Below are 19308 nucleotides of genomic sequence, written 5' to 3' on the forward strand. Positions count from 1 at the left end.
CAATTATGCTATTTTTTAGCAGATAATTTAAGCTCCATTTCTTTTTTACTTTAACTGAGTGAATGTCTTTATTTCTATAAATTCCAAATTCCACGAGTAAGGAGTAAAAACTTATCGATCTTCGATCCAAATCCTGTGTCTGGAAAACTGTCAAAAGATAGTTTTTCATCACAAAGAAAGAAGAAATTCAGTCGATAGATCCATTAAAGTCCTCTTTTGCAGTAATTGTCTCCAGACAGAAATAAAACATGGAGAACATTCCGAGTTCATTATTCAACTTTCAGGCGAACTCATTCCTTTGAAGCTTCTAAAATATCTTGAATGGACTAGAAAATCAGACTCAAGAATAAAAGGAAATTCGATAGTCTTAAACATTCCTCGAAAATTTAAGAGAATTTAAGACAGTCCTTTTTTTTTGTTTTCAGTTGTTAAAAACCTGGAAGAAACAGTTGTTTGAAATAAAATTTCTGCTATTGTTAGCACTTAAAATTCACCAAGATGTTTTTTAATGAAATAGTACTCATTATATTATATTATATTATATTATATTATATTATATTATATTATATTATATTATATTATATTATATTATATTATATTATGTTATGTTATATTATATTATATTATATTATATTATATTATATTATATTATATTATATTATATTATATTATATTATATTATATTATATTATATTATATTATATTATATTATATTATATTATATTATATTATATTATATTATATTATATTATATTATATTATATTATATTATATTATATTATATTATATTATATTATATTATATTATATTATATTATATTATATTACATTTAAAAATTTATGCATAAAAAAAACTTATTTTTAGGCAACATGAGAAAGTTTGAAATGAAAAGTAATTTTAAGTTTTCACTAGTGAAACCAGTGCATCAAAATAAATGTTAAATGAATTAACTGCAAAAAAAATAATACGTTTAAATTAAATAAAAAAAGATATAAACGTTACGAAACTGAAAAATTTAACTCAAACAAGCATTGAATTTAAATCTTTGTTATCTTACTTAGAACTGGTTTAACTATTTTGACACACATACTAAAATTATATTTTGATATTTCATCACGTTTTAACCTTTATTCTGAACTTCTTTTTTTTTTTTTGCTTTTCCAAGATTTTACTACAATTGGTCAAGTATTTCCTTAAAGTCAGTCTAACCATGGATAACTCTTATTTTTTTATATAACCTAGATTCATTTCTCCCTTATACTTTTCCAGTAGTAAAATTAAACGAAATATAGTTCAAACCAGGTATTCTCACCTATTTGTCCTCACAGATTAACAACAGTTTACAGATCCTGTAATAGCCTGTAAGTTCACCAATTTTACCAATTCAAAAATTTAAATAAATATTAAATGAAATCAACAATCAAAATTTTTCTATATTTAAGAATTCGGTACTGAAAGATACATAAACATTTATAGTTTACAAAAAATTTGTAGTGTCGTAAATGTGAAGTGCACTAAATGTTGTCCAATAAATGTCACTGAAATTGAATTGTCTCCCCCATGAAGGCTACTTCAGCTGTTGAGCAAAAAAGAATATTCAAGAGCAGGCTTTGAAATTCAGTATCTAAAAATTATAGTATGTTTTAATTGACACTAGTTTTAGAAAAGCAAGGATACATTTTAAATGTATATATGGTTCTCCTTATGACCACTCAAACTCGACTATGACTAGGCTGACCACTCAACCGGAACATCTGCTCTTGCACCTCAGAACCCAAAGGTCAAGAAAACTGAGATGGGCACAGTAGGCCTTGGCCCTCTATGGACTGTCGCGCCACTGAGTTTAGTTTCGAATATAGTTCACCTAAGTACAATCGAATTTATCTCCATTTTTCTCACTTTATTTCTGATATTTAAAAATAATAATTTCTTGTGCAAATCCATTTTTATAAACATTAAAAAAATTTAAAATTTACTTTTATGAAAATGTAAAAATTATTACATTTGTAATATTTCAGATAATTTCTTTAAGAATTATTCACATTTTTTTTAAAAAATCGATGAAATAAACAAATATTTTTAATACACGTGAAACTTTTTCTTATGGATGCCTGGTTGGTAGGGAGCTTGGCCCATCTCCAAGACGTTGTGAGTTTTATCCCCGTCTCCAAGAGATTTACGCCAAGGAGAGTCTCCTTGTAGTAAATGGTAATTGGTGCACGTTAAATCTGACGGTTTACGAAATCCTCCAAATTTCCATAACAAATTAATACCTCTGGGGAAACTAAATTTGAGATTGATTGTTCTCTGCTTCAGGTTAAAATTACGATTTATGGAGGAATGAATGGATGTATGAATGAGACCGCCATTTAAAACGGGCTGTGACGTGTGTACTGTTGAAGTCGTATTTTTAGCCATAGATGGCACCACTGAAAAACAAGAATAGCACCCTCTGCTTATATTCGCTTAGTTTCACCAAGCAGGCTTGCTGGTATTAGGCAAGTGGCATTAATAACAACACAACTTTTTTCTTGCGTACTCAAAGGAAAACAGTAATATTTTTATATTATTTAAAAATTTGCGTATTATTTACAAGATTATCTATAAAGTAGAATTTAAAGAAATGCATGTGTTATTTACTTTTACGTTTAAATTTAATTAGACAGCCGATGTCAAATATGTAATTTACCAAAATAATAAGTTTCCAAAGAAGCCTATCGGCCTGTATCGGTTAGTGAGCTGACCTCGTGTCAGAGAGATCCAGGTTTGAAACTCAATTTGAAGCATTCTTTTTTCCTTTTTGCACTATCTATCCCTCTTACGGTAGAGGTAACGTTGGCACACCCAATAGGGTGCCTTCTGAAGAGTGGTAAACACATGACCTTCCGGCACCCTAATGACGAATGTCAATATATGAGGGAGAATAGAGGGGAAAAAAAGATTATGAAATAAACATCGCAAATTCAAATTCAGCCATAGAAAAATAGTTTTGCTTCATATTTTCTACTCTTTCATCAACTGGGCGCAGTAACTACATATGAACAAAGTTTTTTTTCCTTTTTAACCTTTTAACAGATTTAATGCAGAAAGAGAACAATAAGTCTATTTTTAGGAAGCAGCAAAAAATTACTTTTACTTAAATTATAGGAAAGATTTGAAATGGTTATCGGATTTTTCGGTGAAAACATTTGTTCTCGAAGAAAAAAATAAGAAATCGATTCCTTAAAAAAATTGTTTTTTTTTTATGAAATAACGAGTTTTAAAATCGAAAGAAAAATGGGTGTAGTAGTAAATTTTGTTTTAGGAAGAACATTTTTTTGTAGAAGTTGTTGCTTTTAAGTTATTCTTGAAAACATATGAACCTAAGGTACTAATTTTCTAAGTAAAAAGCTTTGCTCACGCAATGTCTAAAGTGCGTATTTACGAAAAAGAAAAAAATAGAAAAATATTTAGTGTCATTATAGAAAAAAAGAGATTAAACATTAATAAAAAAATGAAAATATTATTTTCCCAAATCGACGATAGATTCATTTAATCTCCTAAAGATTTAAAAAAGAATTAGAATTCTTTTTGCTTTGGAATTCAAAATATTTTGCTGATTAAAAAACCTTAGTTTTTTTAAACTTTTCGTAAAAGAAGTTAAATTAATCAGTTTAAATAACCAAGTTATGTTTATTTTTGCATTTTACTTGCATTTCTGAAACAGTTTTTCTGTCATGAAATTTCTAATTTAAAATTCTATACTTGACATGAAGGTTAAAAAAGAAAGGAAAAAATAGTAAACATGAATTTATTAATTATGATAATAAATTTATAAATTTGGGACAACTTATTTTATATATTCGTGACAACTTATTTCTTTCAATCAAATTGTTTAAAAACAACATAATTTTATTCATTTTTATCATAAATTCTTTTTGTTCTAATTTTTTTGTGTTGATTACCTGCTCTATAAACTCCTTTATGTATTTAACAGATGACTAAATGCTTAAAAAAACATAACTTCTTTAAACAAAACAAAAAATATTCATGAAAAATGTTCATTATGTTCATAAAAAACCATAACAAACATAACAAGCTCAAATAGTTGTTAAAATGATATAACCAAATGCAAACCTCATTTAATTTACCATTTCTTAAAATTTATCACGTACTAAGCTTTTCTATAAGATCAAATACGAAAGAAGCTAAATCAATAAGTAAGTAAATGCCAAAATATGCCATTAAAGTGATCACAAGCTATCGACTCAGTAACTTTATATGCTTCATTGACAAGTCAAAGAATATAAAAAAATCATAAATATAAAGAAATTCTAAGCAATGTTTTAGCAATTTATTATAACTAAATCCCATTGGTGTCATCCCTCCTCTTCTTTTTTCAAAATTAATGACTTCCCAAATGATATAGTATAAATTGAAATTTCAATCATTGTTCCCGCAGTATATAGACAAATCTGGGAATATTCTAGATTTTGTGGCGATGTTGTACACTCTCAGAAATGATATTCTCATTTTTAACGATTCAGCAATCCTTGAGCTGTATTTCGCTAATTTTAAAAATTATTTCGTCACGAAATTACGTGTTTAGTGAGGAAACGCGAACTCTCAAATATATGACGAAAATGTTTCCTCAACTGGAAATCTCATCGAAGTGTATTGTGTTAGATTGTTAAGTAGAATGACAAATTTAGAATGAAAACTAGATTATCAAAATCAAAGTGATAAGTGATCGAAAATAAATAAGCTGAACTGCATGGTGGATAGGAAGATCCCGGGTTCGAATCCCGCTTCGGGCATTCGAGCATATCTCTCTTTTCTATCTGTCGTTCTTTTGTTTTTGGGGTGACATTGGTATATTTATGATCCCCCTGGCACCATCCTGCTGTATGGTGCCCACAATAGAGCGATCATTAGAAAACTTTGATATATTAGGCACTACAGGGTTTTTATTTGCTTATTAATTTATTTTACTTGCTTATTTTGAAAAAAATAAAACCACAAAATAATTCTTCAATTTTGACCCAAAAAAATGAAGTGACGATAGTTATTTCATCACATCAACAAATTTTTTGCACGGAGCACTTGCCAGCAAACAGTTTCGTCATAAACGGAGTAAGTTTCGTGATATTTGAGTATCATTTTTTACAGTATAGGTAATGCATTTCTTTAGAAACAAATACGCTGCGAAAAAACGTATAATAAAAAAAAAATTTCTCCATTTTTGACGAAACAGTTTTCTGGAAAAAGATCTGAGAGTCTTTATTTGTTTGCTACTGGAAAACTTGTATAATCCTAGCAATTTTTGTTTTTGCTGTCTTATATAATTTCAACGAGCTATGAAAAGCATGAAAACTAGATTTTTAAATAAACACATTCCTTGTTCTCAATTATCTGATTTAACACGTGTTGAATCAGATCTTATTTGCTTTCTATTTAAGACAAAGATTTGATTTTTAAATTATGTATATTCAGATCAACCTAATCAAAATTAATTTTAAAAATTTTCAAAAAATCATTTTTACAAAAATTTTAACATTTTTCAGGACATTGCGAATTTTATCTTTTCATCTTATTAATCAATTTGGACATCTTTTTTTTTAAAAAATATTTTATAAATTTGTGTTTTCTTCTAATAAAAAAAGGATTAAAAACTCACTCGGAAGATGAATTAAAGTGTCATGTCATTTCTTCAAAGACTTTTAGGGAAAAAAAATAATTCTTGAGTCCTTGAGAGTTTTAACGTTTCAGCTTAGTTTCATCTTTTTTTAAATTTTGTAATTACTCATTAATTAAAAATTGAAACTACCCGTGGTTTCTAACTACCTTGAAGCTACCCTTAATAATTTCAGTTCATTTAAACACTCAAATAAGCTACTTTCATCAAAAGAATTTTTTAAAATATTCACATATCTACTGTTATCATTTATAATTTAATCTAGTAACTTTTTAATTCAATATTTAGAAGAATTTGGTATTCGGTTTCTATTCAAAACAGGTAAATTTTCGATAACTATTAAATTTTTAACTTAATAATTAGGAGTGGTCTCTCTGAATAATTATGCTTAAGCAAAGCATTATTTTACTAGTGGTCTCCCACACTTCCTGCGCTCACCAACCCCTCAAAATTGTGATATCTTTCGAATTGCTTCTCACTTCGGTCGCTAGTTGGATGTTAGTGTATTTTATACTAGATTTGTTGAAATAGGGTGATACACTTTTTACTGTAAAGTTCTAAAATATGAAACATATACAAACTCTGAATTCATGAATTCATATACATTTACTTTTTTTCTCTCTTAAAATGTATGAGAACTAAATAAAAGATATAAGAAAATGAAAAAAAAGGTATTACAATCATAATTTTGATTTATATTTAATGAGAATTTATGTAGTTAGATAATATTTAAAAATGTTTTTGTTGCAAAAAAATGTCCTTCAATTTCATTTTCTGAATAATTCTACTTTTCTTATATATTTTAAAGAACCTAGCAAAATATAACATACTTATTGATAGCGTTATTAAATAAAGCGGATGCGCATAACCGTAATAGTTTCTGGAATATATTAAAGGGGGTACGTAACACAATATTTGAAGTCATCAACTTTTTTTTATTATTATAGGAATATGCTATTATATATGCAACCGGCAAAGTATGAAACGCCTAGGCATTCTATAGAATGCCTAGGCATTGTATATAATGCCGGATGTTTTTAGGTCAGGTATGAAATATAAGAAGTATTACATACTTTCCCTAGGCATAGTATATAATACCTAGGTATTCTATAGAGTGACAAATGCTATTTAGGCAAAGTATGAAAAAAACGTCCTGATGATGTGCATTTCCGGAAAATAAAAATGCTATTCTGAAAAAATAATGAGAGCGCCATTAAAAATAATTTATTCAAAATGCGAAAAGAAAAATGAAAGTTGTACAAAACATAATTTATGCCTTATTCCTTATAAAAGGGAAACAAAATTTTCATATAAAAAAATAAGAAATTAACCTACTTGTTGCAACATGGCTGGCTTGAATGACATTTTAATTTGACATTTTTTGGCGAATCGGAGCTGTATTTTATACTTTGCTGGTTTCTCATTAGGCATTCTATATAATGCCTTGGAAATGTGTGAAATATATAAATCGTTTCATACATTGCCGACTAGTTTTAGGCATTATATACAATGCTTAGGCATTCTATAGAATGCCAGATTTCAAACTTTGCCGATAACATATGTATATAAATCAATATTTATCTCAATAAATGTGCGTGAAATTATATTTAATTTCGTTTTTCCTCACATACATGAGTACATGAGTGCTGAAAGTATAACCCTCTAAGCGTTGAGCACCTGAGTAAAACTGTATGGAAATTTCCCTGCTATTCACCTCTCTTCCACTGAATATCATGGGGAAAACATTGATGAAAGGAATTTTTGATGAAGAGAAGCTTGCATCTAAAAGTTCTGGAAAAGTCGAAACTAGAGGGTTAAAGGCATGTTATTTTTTATTTATTTTATTTTCATTTTTTGCTTTAGTTTTAGTTTTTAAAAGTTTTTAGTTAGTTTAAAATTTTATAACGATAACTGTCTTAAGAATACAATATTTATCTTTATTACTTTATTTTAATGTCTCATTAAAAGAAAACTTAAAACAGTTTTAGAATTTAATTTATATTCTTAAAAAAAATAATAAAATAAATACAATATTTTAATTTTAAAAAAAATGCTTAACATTTCATTAATGGCATATATTGATGATGTCAAAATAAGGTATGAGCATTTTTTTTTAAATTAATCAAACAATTTTTATTTCGGATCATATTATTATGAGTAATATAAAAATTAGAAACATGAATTTTATAAAATTTCAAACCTTTTCAAAAATGAGGCTCATATTAGATTTGCGAGCTTGTTTAAACAATGCATTTTTTTTAAAATTATAAAGGTGGCCAATACCCCACCCTTAAAACATTTTTTTTTTAAAAAACAATCATTCAAGTTTTTGTTTAAATATTTTTATTTTCCATTTTATAACCGTCGTTGAACAGCCGACCCAATTATTGGGTTTAGAACTACTAATGTTCGTTGCCGTAGACTTGTAATTTTGAACCCAATCCAGAAGACAAGGAAACTCCTGGATCAAGTATTGGGGGAAATTTTGCCATCGTGGAGGACTTAGTGATGAAACTAAGCCGTATTTGAGTTACATGAGGAAGAAAACCTCCCCCCACTGTTAGCCTGATGGCAGGGGGACTCTAACCCATGATCCATCTACCACTGAGGATATTTCACGTCAGCACTGTGGTTGATACTAGCTGGATGCGGAATTCGTATCGACCAGCCATCGCTGGGATTCGAACCCGATTTTCCTCATCGGAAAGTGAACGCTCTATCCCCTGAGCCATCACGACACTTGTTTAGACTTTTGTTTTTAATAACACATGATTTAATAATTCTTGATGACGGACATGTCTATGATGTTCTTTTAATTTAAATTTTAAAGGACCTTTGAATCAAATTTTTGGCTTGACCTGAAGTCTCACTGGCAAGATAATGTAATAAATGTCCAAGTGATTTTCAATACAGATAGGATTTAAAGGAACCGTATCTTCTTTTTCACATAGAAAATAAAAATATCTTTTGTTACCAAAATTATTTTCATTAAAATGAAGTATTTACAGATGGTAGTCTCCCAGTATTGTAAATTAAACATTGATAGATACTAAACATTAGGCAAAATATAAAATTGAATTTATATAGAAAAATATTTTATAGGTATAATTTTATTTACAAAACAAGTTTACAAATACACAATTTCTAAATTGTGATATTCAAAAGAAATCATATATAAAATCGATTTTGAATCAGAGACTTAATAAATACGGGTGGAAAATAAAAATAATCATATCTATTACAAATTATAGGAAAAATTATTCTTTGCTTTTGAAAGTCTTACTCTTTTTTTAATTTCTTTTTTTATTTATAATAAATAAACCTAGAAGGTAATATTGAAGGTTGAACGCAGTAATGTAAAATATGAAACTGTGACGTTAAATCATTTTAAACAATTATATTTTAAATTTGTAGCTATTAAAAGATTTATTTTCTTTCGGGCAAAATTTTGTCTTTTTATTAATCCAAACATTTTCTTTTTTCTAAATCAGAAAATTACTTTAAGCAGTTTTATTAAAAATTCTACAGGATTAAAAAAATAATTAAATTTAAGTAGATTATATTCCCAAAATAATTAACTGTAATGCTGCATTGATGTTCTTATTTCAAAAGAATTTTTTCAAATCAGTAATGCCTAGTCTCTTGATTTTTACGCAATTTAAAACTCTGTGTTACAGTTAATAATCATAATGAATTATTTTATTTAATTAGTATTTACTTTATTTAACTGTTATACTTAATTATTTTTAAGAAAGGAATATTTTTAACAATAAAAACTATTAGGCAAAGAATTTTTTTTCAATGCAATAATAGCCTCTGGTTCTTCCTCGTCGATATATTAACATCTTAAAAAATCAGTAATGTAGTTAATAATCATCATGAATTACTTTATTTAGTTTATTTAACTATTACGTTTAATTAGCTCGAAGAAAAAAATATTTTTTCACAATAAAGACTATGAAACAAAATTCACAATAAAGACTATAAAACATTTATTAATAAAAATAATAATTAAAAAAAATGTGTCTATTGAGAAAAGTCAAAGTAAGTAATGAGGATATTAAACTAATCGTACAGTTAACCGAGTGATTATACGTAATTGAGTGATTAATTTTTTATCAGATCGTAAAAGAAGAATTCAATTTGTTGAAGTATCATGATAACTCAACGGAAAAATTCCAAATAAAGATGAGGAACAAAAAAAACATAATCTTTAGAATTAAATGCATTCCCCGACAAAACAATGCCAAGAATTTTTCACTTTTGTTCCTAATGAACAGTTCAATCAATCTATTTCAGTAAAATAAAAGAACTTTATTCATTATTTGAAATCCTCCAAACAAAGCGAAATAGGGGAGGGGGGGAGCAGTAATGGACGACAAAAACATTTTTCAAAAGATCCTCATCTAACGCGATTTTGACGATAGTAGTTTTATTCCCATTTTCCAGAAAACAAAAGCATGAAAAAGCTATTTACATTTTTTAAGAAAGTAACAAAATTTTTAATTTTGTTGAAGAGTGTGATCAGGAAAAGAATATGCAAAGGAAAAAAATGGTTTCAAATTCTTAACCTTTTTACGCAGATGGCACACTGGTGTCCCTTTTATATATATTTTTTCTGAAGACCCAATTATAAATATAAATATATTCGGTATTTTTTAGTTACAAAAAGCAGTCTAATAGTTATTTAAAAAATATTTTTGATTACCGGAATTATATTTGCGCTCAAATATAAAATCCAAGAAAAATAATTAGTATTTTTTTTCATTCATATTCAAAAATTTATCAATATTTTATTTTGTAAATCAGAGTAATTTGAATAATGAATAACTGTTTCATTTAGATACAAATAACTACAAGTAAGTGCAAATTTTAAAAATTATTGTTTGGATGTGAGCCGTGTTCGAAAGATTTTATTTACAGTCAGAAAAGAGCACCAATGTTTCATGCTGTATTTCATGGTCCTAAATAAGAAAATTGCTAAATATAATATTTTTATTTATTTTGACCTAAATTAATTCAAATTAAAAAAAAATAAAAAATAATTTTAATAAAAATTCTGCTTCAAAGGGTTAATAAATCATAATAATTTTAAAAATTGTTTTTCCAGAAAATATCTAACAATTGTAGAAGTACAGAAAAAAATTTCTTTTAATTAAAGTTCAAACAGATCAATTTTTATGATTATAATTACTGTATTTTTCATCAATTATCTAATCACTCTCAGCATCAGTACTATTTGGCTTGTATTAGTTTTTAAGCAAAATATCTGAAGAGGGCATTTTAGGATTTATTCAAATTTTCAAACATTTTGCCACTTTAATTTTTTAAGGATCAGAATAAATAAAAATCCGATGGTGCAATATCGGGTGAATATAGTGAGAAAAGTAATACCTCTCACCCCGATTCATTATTTTTTTTTTCGAAGCTGATCTTCCCAATATATACGGGTTGTCAGAAAAGTCAAAATAACCAAATTTAAACTTATAGAATCATGTTTGTTATTTGCAAACCTCTAATGCACTTAGATAAACATGACGAATGTTTTTGATAGCAACGTAGAATATTTTCGATAGTTATGACGGTATCAACATGCACTAAATCTGCAAAGTCAAAAACGTGAAAGTAATAAATTAACGATATAACAACATTGAAAGTAAAAGAAAAAAATTTTAAAAATGCGTGTCATCTAGCCATAACAATTTTGGAAATTAATGTAATGCAACAACATAAAAAAATTTTAATATATCTATGATACCTAGAAAATAATTGTGATATTCTTTAAAGCAACAGTTCTTTTTCATTTAATGTGTTTCTCATGACTTAACTAACACGAAATAATTGTATGAAGTTTAGATTCATGGTCATAAATGTAATCTTTCGATAATATGCATTTTTAATCCAAAGTACTAAAGGAAACAAATTTGTAAAAGTCTGTACATTTTAAAAAGAATCAATGTTTATATAAAATGGTCTTTTCACCGTAAAGATATTTTTAAAACCAGAACTATAACTAAAGAAACTTTATCTTTGTTCACTTTCCTTTTTAAAAGAATTCCAAAAAGTTTAGTTCCCGATATGTACTTACTTTTAAAAAATAAAAATAAGAAAAACAACACCAAACACTTATGGTTCTTTTTCTCTGCCATTTTTTCTAAGTTATGTTTCCTGCAGGATAGAAATTTATCGATAAGAATTCTAGAGTAAAATAATCGAAGAGAGAATTGAGCAAAAAGGTAAAGAGAAGGATTCTTAAAACTCAGTAACTCAGGATGAAGACAATAAATAAAGAAAAATAGTAAGTGATAAATTGGGTCAAGTCTATCTGCTATCCAATTTTCGTATAACGGGTAGTTTCTTGCTCCAAGTTTTACTTTTACTTCGGATGGCGTGACTGCACCATATTCCAGGAGAGAATGTCATCAATTTCAGCGTCTTGATGCATTTTCTGCCCTTAAAAGACAACATATTTCTTAAGAAACATTTATTGATGCGAAAAAAACTCTACTGTTACACGGCAACGTTATATAATATAACCTACATAAGTATCTACTTATAGTTTTATTTTATATTTTTTTCAAATTTGTAAATCATATTTAATAAGAAATCATTGGTTGTCTTTTAAGTAAGGAAGTAATATATATTTCTTAAGAAGCATTTATTGATGCGAAAAAAGCTCTACAGTTACTCGGCAGCGCGATATAAAGTAATTTACATATGTATCTACTTGTAATTTTTTTTTTTAATTTTTTTTTCAAGTTCATAAATCATATTTAATTATAAATCATTGGTTGTTGTCTTTTCAAGTAAAAAAAGTAGTTTATTTTTATTAAGAAGCATTTAATAATGCAAAAATTAGGTACAGACACACGGCAACATTGTATAATGAAACCAACATTTATTGAAGTATTTATTTGTGATTTTACTGCTATATTTTTTATATTAAGTTAATCAAATTTACTAAGAAAGGTGTGTTTATTATTTTATGTAATAAAGAGGGCATTTTATATTTTTTTAAAAGCTTTAATGATACAAAATCGCGTTGCTAGGCAGTATTATATAATTTAACGTAGTTGCTATTTGTAAAACATTAGCACGCAAGTTTATTGTTATATTGTGTTTTTTATTTATTTATTTTTTTGGTAAATTACATTTTATTCAGAGTTTTTCTTTTCAAATGAAAGAAATATATATTTATTGAAGGAACAGATAGCAGTCCAAAGGTAGAGCTCAGTGTTACGTCTGCATTACGTAATGTAATAAATTACTTTTTATTAAAATATCTACTTGTAGTTTTATTATTATGCGTTTTCTCTTTTGTTCAACATAATTAATAAAAACCTAATGGGGCTTTTTCTGGTTTTACAAATAAAAAAGGAACATAATCGTTTCCTAAGAACTTTTATAGATGTAAGCAATTAATTCGTGCACGACAGCATTGTATAATGGGCCTTTTTCATTGTTATAATTAATATATATTTTCATTATGTTTGCAAAGACAACATACTTGAGAAGAAATACATTTTGCGTGGGGAAGCATAAATTATTATATACCAGTATTAACGTATATATAATGAAAGGCATACTAGTACGTACCACGTAGCAGGCATAAATATATAAACAGAGAAATGTTACCTAATATTTATTGAAGTACCTATTGGTACAATTCTTCATTGTTGATTAATAATTTTCATTAAACACTTAATCACTTCTCTCAATATTTTTTGTTAAAATTTGTAATTATGCACGAGTATTTGTACACGTCGGTAGCTAAACACTGTAAACCAATTACATAACAAAAATAAGTAAGGAAGGTTTAGCGGTAAATTAGTCGTAGTAATTCTTTTTTACGCCTAATATTATTAATTTTCATTAAATATTGCATTATTGATGCTTTTATAAATGTTTTATGATTTATAATTTTAATTGTTGTCTTAGTACTCGTAATTCTTCTTGTCACTAGTTACACGGAAAAATAAAGTTCTGGTAAATTACCAAACTGTATATTAATGACATTTCCAGTAAAAAAAAATTTAAAAAAATACACATAATTTTGGATAATAAAAACAGTTTAGTGGTATTTAAACCATTCATTTCGCAATTTTTCTATTCATATCGCAAGGGTTTACTGGAAATTCTGGCTTTCAAAACTCTAGTTCTTATTACCAGTTAGAAAAAATACAAAATTGAAAAGTAAATTTAACTGAATAAATGGGTTTTATGTCATGCTCTGCGGTTTCATGAAAAAATTAATAAATTTTACCACACTTTATTCACTCTTATGAAACAGTAAATTTCTTCATATTTGGGTATTTTTGACTATACTTTTTTCTCAATGAAGAAAACCGAGTACATTACAAAAAAAGGGAAAACAACTTTCACAGCGAATTAGTCGTAAGAGTTCTTTTTACTAGTGTGAAAAGAATTATTTTCAAGTTAACGAAAATCATTCAGTAATGTACTAATAATTTTCGTCAAATATTTCTTTATTAATGTTTATATCAAAATATTATGATTGATGATTGTAATTATTGACTTAGAAAATCGCCGTAATTCTTCTCGTCAGTAACTACACGCTAAAAAATTTAATACATTACAAGAAAAAAGCAAAGCAACTTTCACAGTGAATTAGTCGTAAGAATGCTTTTTACTTGTGTGAGAAAAATTATTTTCAAATTAACGAAAATTATTAATTAATATATTAATATTTTTCGTTAAATATTTTCTTATTGATGTTTTTGTCAAAGTATTATGATTGATGATTGTCATTATTGTCTTAGAAAGTCGCCGTAATTCGTCATGTCAGTAGCTAAGCACTAAACATCGAATATATTACAACAAAAAAAGCAAAGCAACTTTCTCAGTGAATTAGTCGTAAGAATTCTTCTCACACCGACCACAACTCACAAAGTTTCTCCCCCTGTCAAACATAATCTCCTGTAATTCCAACCAACGGGAGGCCGAGAAAAGCAGCACTTACTTCCAATAAAAGCTTGTCTGACAAAGCGCAAAAGCTAGAGCCTTAAACCATCAATTAACGAATTTAGAGGTTGCTATTTCTGGCAACAGATCAGCCTTACTAAGTCACCAGAGACGCCCTGGTGGTCAATGAGCCAAAACTCAAACAATCGTTCTCTTTTAATCACCAGGACCCATAAAGGAATGGAAGGAACACCAGAAAAAGAACTGCTTTGTTCGAAATGGCAAGATGGAAGAATAATCCTAATCTCTTGAAGTGAACTGGAGATTGGCATAGACTCGACTTCTTCTTGAAAGAGCGACACATTTCTCCATTATCGATGCAAGCTAGGAAATAAATCAATAACTTGTTTTAGGAAAGTTATTGCTGCTGAAAAAGGTTAAATTTAAAACTGATGAGCCTCTGCAATGTGTCGTTGCGGGACTTTTGATAAATTTCGCCCGTTATGCTCAAAAGATGATTTGCGTTAAATAGAAAAATTGGTGAAAACGCTGCCATTTTTGAAAGAGTTCATAAATTTTCTCTCGAAGCACTTGAAGGAGTCGATAAGACAGGCGATCCTAGTTATTTCTTCTAAATTGGCCAATTATTGGTACCCTGTTTTATTATCTATTGAGTGTAAACTGTCAGGGCAGAATTATCTCAAGTTGTAATCGCTTTTTTAACTGCAGGGTTTAGGGTAATATATGATACGTTGCATTTTAAAATTGTTCAGAATAATCTATAATGTTCTGTGCTTTGTACTACCCCCTAACTAAATACCGAAAAACTTTCTAAGTGCCTACAAGATACTATACGGGGGGAAAAATCATAATTTAAAATAATAACATTTAAAAAAGTATGGATTCTCAAGTTTTGTCAAGCTCTTGAATTAAAATTCAATTTGATAACTTACTTTGTGACTCATTAAGGATACAGGCTTGAATCCTGTCCCAAATTGCACAACTCCACTGCTTAGTTAAGGCTACATGTTTTCAAGACATGCAAAGACTGAAGTTGCAAATTTAAATCCCTCAGACAAACTGCGAAAATATTATTATTTTGCAATTTTTCTTCCTTTAAAATCCAAATCTGATATCAGTTTTAACCTAGCAGTTATCTGCGGTTCAGATTTTACTCTAAGCATTGACTCAAGTTTGTTGTTATTTACAGTTCCATACATTTAAAATTTAAAAGCATTATGATGCTGTGGGTTACATTCGTATATTTTATTAATTTAAATTCTTTTTCATTTGACAAAAAAAAAAGTTTTTGTAATTAACGCAGCATGTTTAATTAATTTACCTATCTTAATTAACAATAATGGTTTAAATAATCATAAAGATAATAATATAAAAGTCATTCGTTTGGCAATTCGATGCAACATTTAATTGCAGTTTAGTTTAATACATTTAATAGGATATTATTACAAAAATTTTAGCAATGTTTCTTCTGATGTGTTTAATACATATGTACAAATTAACTCATAAAACATTTATGATATCCTGATTTTCTCTACTGTGTCCGGAATGAAATAACCATTTATCGTCCATCTGAAGTACATTTTTTCTCGCATGTCGTCTTGAAGAAGTACTATGTTCTCATTCCATAGTTATATACCCAGTCCAAGGAGAGTTTGGATGCTTCATGTAATTGTCACCGCAATGACAAATCATGACATAATAATTTCTAACTTCAATGATACAAAGGGTTGCAATTTGTAAATTCTAGTTCCAATAGCTTAGTCGGGAGATCAGTTATTTTAATTTCACTTTTTGCTTATTTCGCTACATCTTAAAAACTTTTAAGCTAAGGAAATGTATATGTCATGATGTGCCCTTACTATAGCTTTTACCATATTCTGGCAGTTTTGACACAACTTTTTCTTCAACTTGATATGTTTAAAAAATTATAAAGAATTCGATATCTCAGCAGGAGAGAAATTTAATGAAAGTTAGAAACGATTATAACAGAGATTTTAAAAAAAAATTAATAAATTAATGTAAAGAATAAGTTAAAAGTTTAAAATTTAACAATCAAGTTTACAGTTTTGTTTTCAATTTCAGGAATTAAACACAATATGCAAAAAATTAAGGTGTGTTTCAATCAAAATTGTTATTTTAACCTGCATCAGCTGTAAAACTTTAACTTTAATTTTAAAATTCATCATATGAACAAATCAATTCGTTTAATACATTACGTAAATTTATATTACTCAATGCATAATATAATTTTTAAACTTACATCTAAAGCCTTAGTGAACTACTTAAATGTAATATGCCTCATACTTGATTTATTTTCGCATAAAATATAATTTGATCTAGTTTTCATTGCTTACACCATTCATCCTATATTACTCAACTACTGCTATTCAAATAAATTAATGAAAAATTGCTTTAACAATTTTTAGTATATCAACAAAATAAATTTTTATTTTAGCAGTTGAAGCTGATGAAGATACTTTTTTATTATTCCAATAAAATAGCTCCTTGAAATACTAGTAATAAATTATGATGATTAAAATTTATTTCAGATAAGCAAGCATGTTATATTTCAGCAAATTTCCCTTAAATTCTTTATTTTGTTCAAAGATTTTTTTTTTCAATCTTATAATGCATCGTTCAACTCTTTCCTAAATTTTTATTTTTTTTAATTTGGCACTGAAACTGAAGAGCAAATGTCGATTAGTAGAAAAGATTAACGATGCATAAGAAATATGATGTTATAGAATATTCTATCTTAATCCAATTCAGTACCCCTATATTAATATCCATACCGATTAAATCATTGAATTAATTTAAGTTTAAATAAATCTGCGCAGAATTATTATCGATTCTCAAATCAATAACATTCCATTCTCTAGAGGAAGCTTAGGTTAGTAAGAACTAAAAACGTTGCCGGTATTCTTTTAAGAAATAAATAATCTCACTATTAAAGTATTATACAAATATTACAAACCAGTTATATTTCTTCAAGCACGTTTTTGGTTTTATATGCTGGAAAATACAAACCATCTAAAACTAAACCTTTAAGAATAAGAGACTTTTTCGCATTATTTCTCTAGAATCACTAATTAGGAATCTAATTTCTGTAATGAAAAGGAATAAAACCAGATTAGAGCAACGTCCTTCATAATAATGCAAATACCAAGGGAATAACATTACGTAGAAACGAGAGCACTTTGCCAATGACAATCTCTCACCATCTTACAAATTAAATAAAGGCTTGAGAAACCAATTGTAGTTTGTTTTACGATCGATGCAAAATTTACCATGGGCTATCTAATTTTTAAGACTACAACGAAAGTGGTTTGGCAAATGTTTGGCGAAGAAAGCCACTACGGAATTTAGAAATTCATGTTTCAATCGCCAAGAGGGAACATTTTTAAGCTTGCACTAAATTGACAATCTTTCAGAACTTGAAAACTTAGAAATATGATTTGTCATGCGAACATAAAAAATTATTTCAATTCTAAACACTTAAAAAATCAAGTTTTTTCTTCTTTCTTTTTTTTTAATATTTCGCAAACAAACATGTTTCGTTAAGATCACAGAACACAATGCACATATTTAACACAAGGTAATTGCAAAAAATGTGCGAATAATAATGCATAAATTAATATTTTCCTTCCAAGTGAAGTAAATTTTTTTATTGTTAATATTTACTAATGACTTGTTACACAACTGTAAATAATATAAAAAATAGTAAAAATTAATTAAACAAATTTCTTTACACATTAGTTATTCTTTCACAATGCTGTCATTTTGACTGCTTTTGAGCAATATAGGTATATACTAAGTTTCAGTCTTTCTAGTGTTAAAAAGGAAATAACAATTATTTTGATAAAGTGTAAAATTTTAAGCATTAAGCAATTTCCGGTTTCATTAAAAGTGGTTCCAATCACAAAGTAAAAACTTTTTTTTTAAATAAAAAAGTTTTTTTAGTTAAATTGAGTTTTTTTAGTTAAGTTTTTTTAGTTAAATTGTAGTTAAAAACTTTAGCAATACAAATGATAGAAACTTCAAGACAAATAATAAAATGTTTTTTCCGTTCTTTTTTTCTTCATGTTTTATCAAAAGACAAATTCTTATTCTTTCGGTACATCTTTTTTTAAACAAAACAAAAAATTCCCGGCTTTTTCATGCGCTTTATAAATGTTTTCATGATTATATAATCTTGAAAACTAAATTTGTAATCGTTATTTACTAAATATCTAATAGTTTTAAAGATCCTTTAATTCATTGATATTGAAATATGAAACTTTCGTTATTGTATCTCTGATTGCGTACTGAATTATCTTCGCTGAGGAGTAAGGAATATCTAAGTTCGCATACCAATGAAAAAGTGCAATAGTAAAAAATGTATTAATGAAGAATATTCATTTAATTACAGAAATGAACTTTATTGCATGGAATGATGTTAAATATTTGTTTATTATTTACTTTCATATATAATAGTTCGTCTTTTACTCTTAAGCAATAAACAATGGTAAAATACTTTTTACATCATTGAAACATGTGTTTCCAAAACCCATATTAGTAAATTGATCTTTAAGACACGGTTCCCAGCAGATCACCAAAGTCAAACATCACTGGATGAGGTCAGTGGGCAGGTGGGTGATCCCTTGGATCAGTCTGCGGTCGTGTCCGAGAGCATGCGGTATTGGTAATCATTA

The 19308-nt window shown here is 27.4% G+C and overlaps 1 protein-coding gene across 2 annotated transcripts in view; it reads left to right on the plus strand.

The window, feature by feature from the left end:
- Nucleotides 1–19308, plus strand: part of mGluR (metabotropic Glutamate Receptor) — a 156875-nt gene that overhangs the window by 72153 nt on the left and 65414 nt on the right. The window lies entirely within an intron of this gene.

This window comes from Parasteatoda tepidariorum, chromosome 1 (assembly GCF_982258835.1).
Source record: "Parasteatoda tepidariorum strain Cologne lab strain chromosome 1, Ptep-v5.0, whole genome shotgun sequence".
Classification (NCBI taxonomy): domain Eukaryota; kingdom Metazoa; phylum Arthropoda; class Arachnida; order Araneae; family Theridiidae; genus Parasteatoda; species Parasteatoda tepidariorum.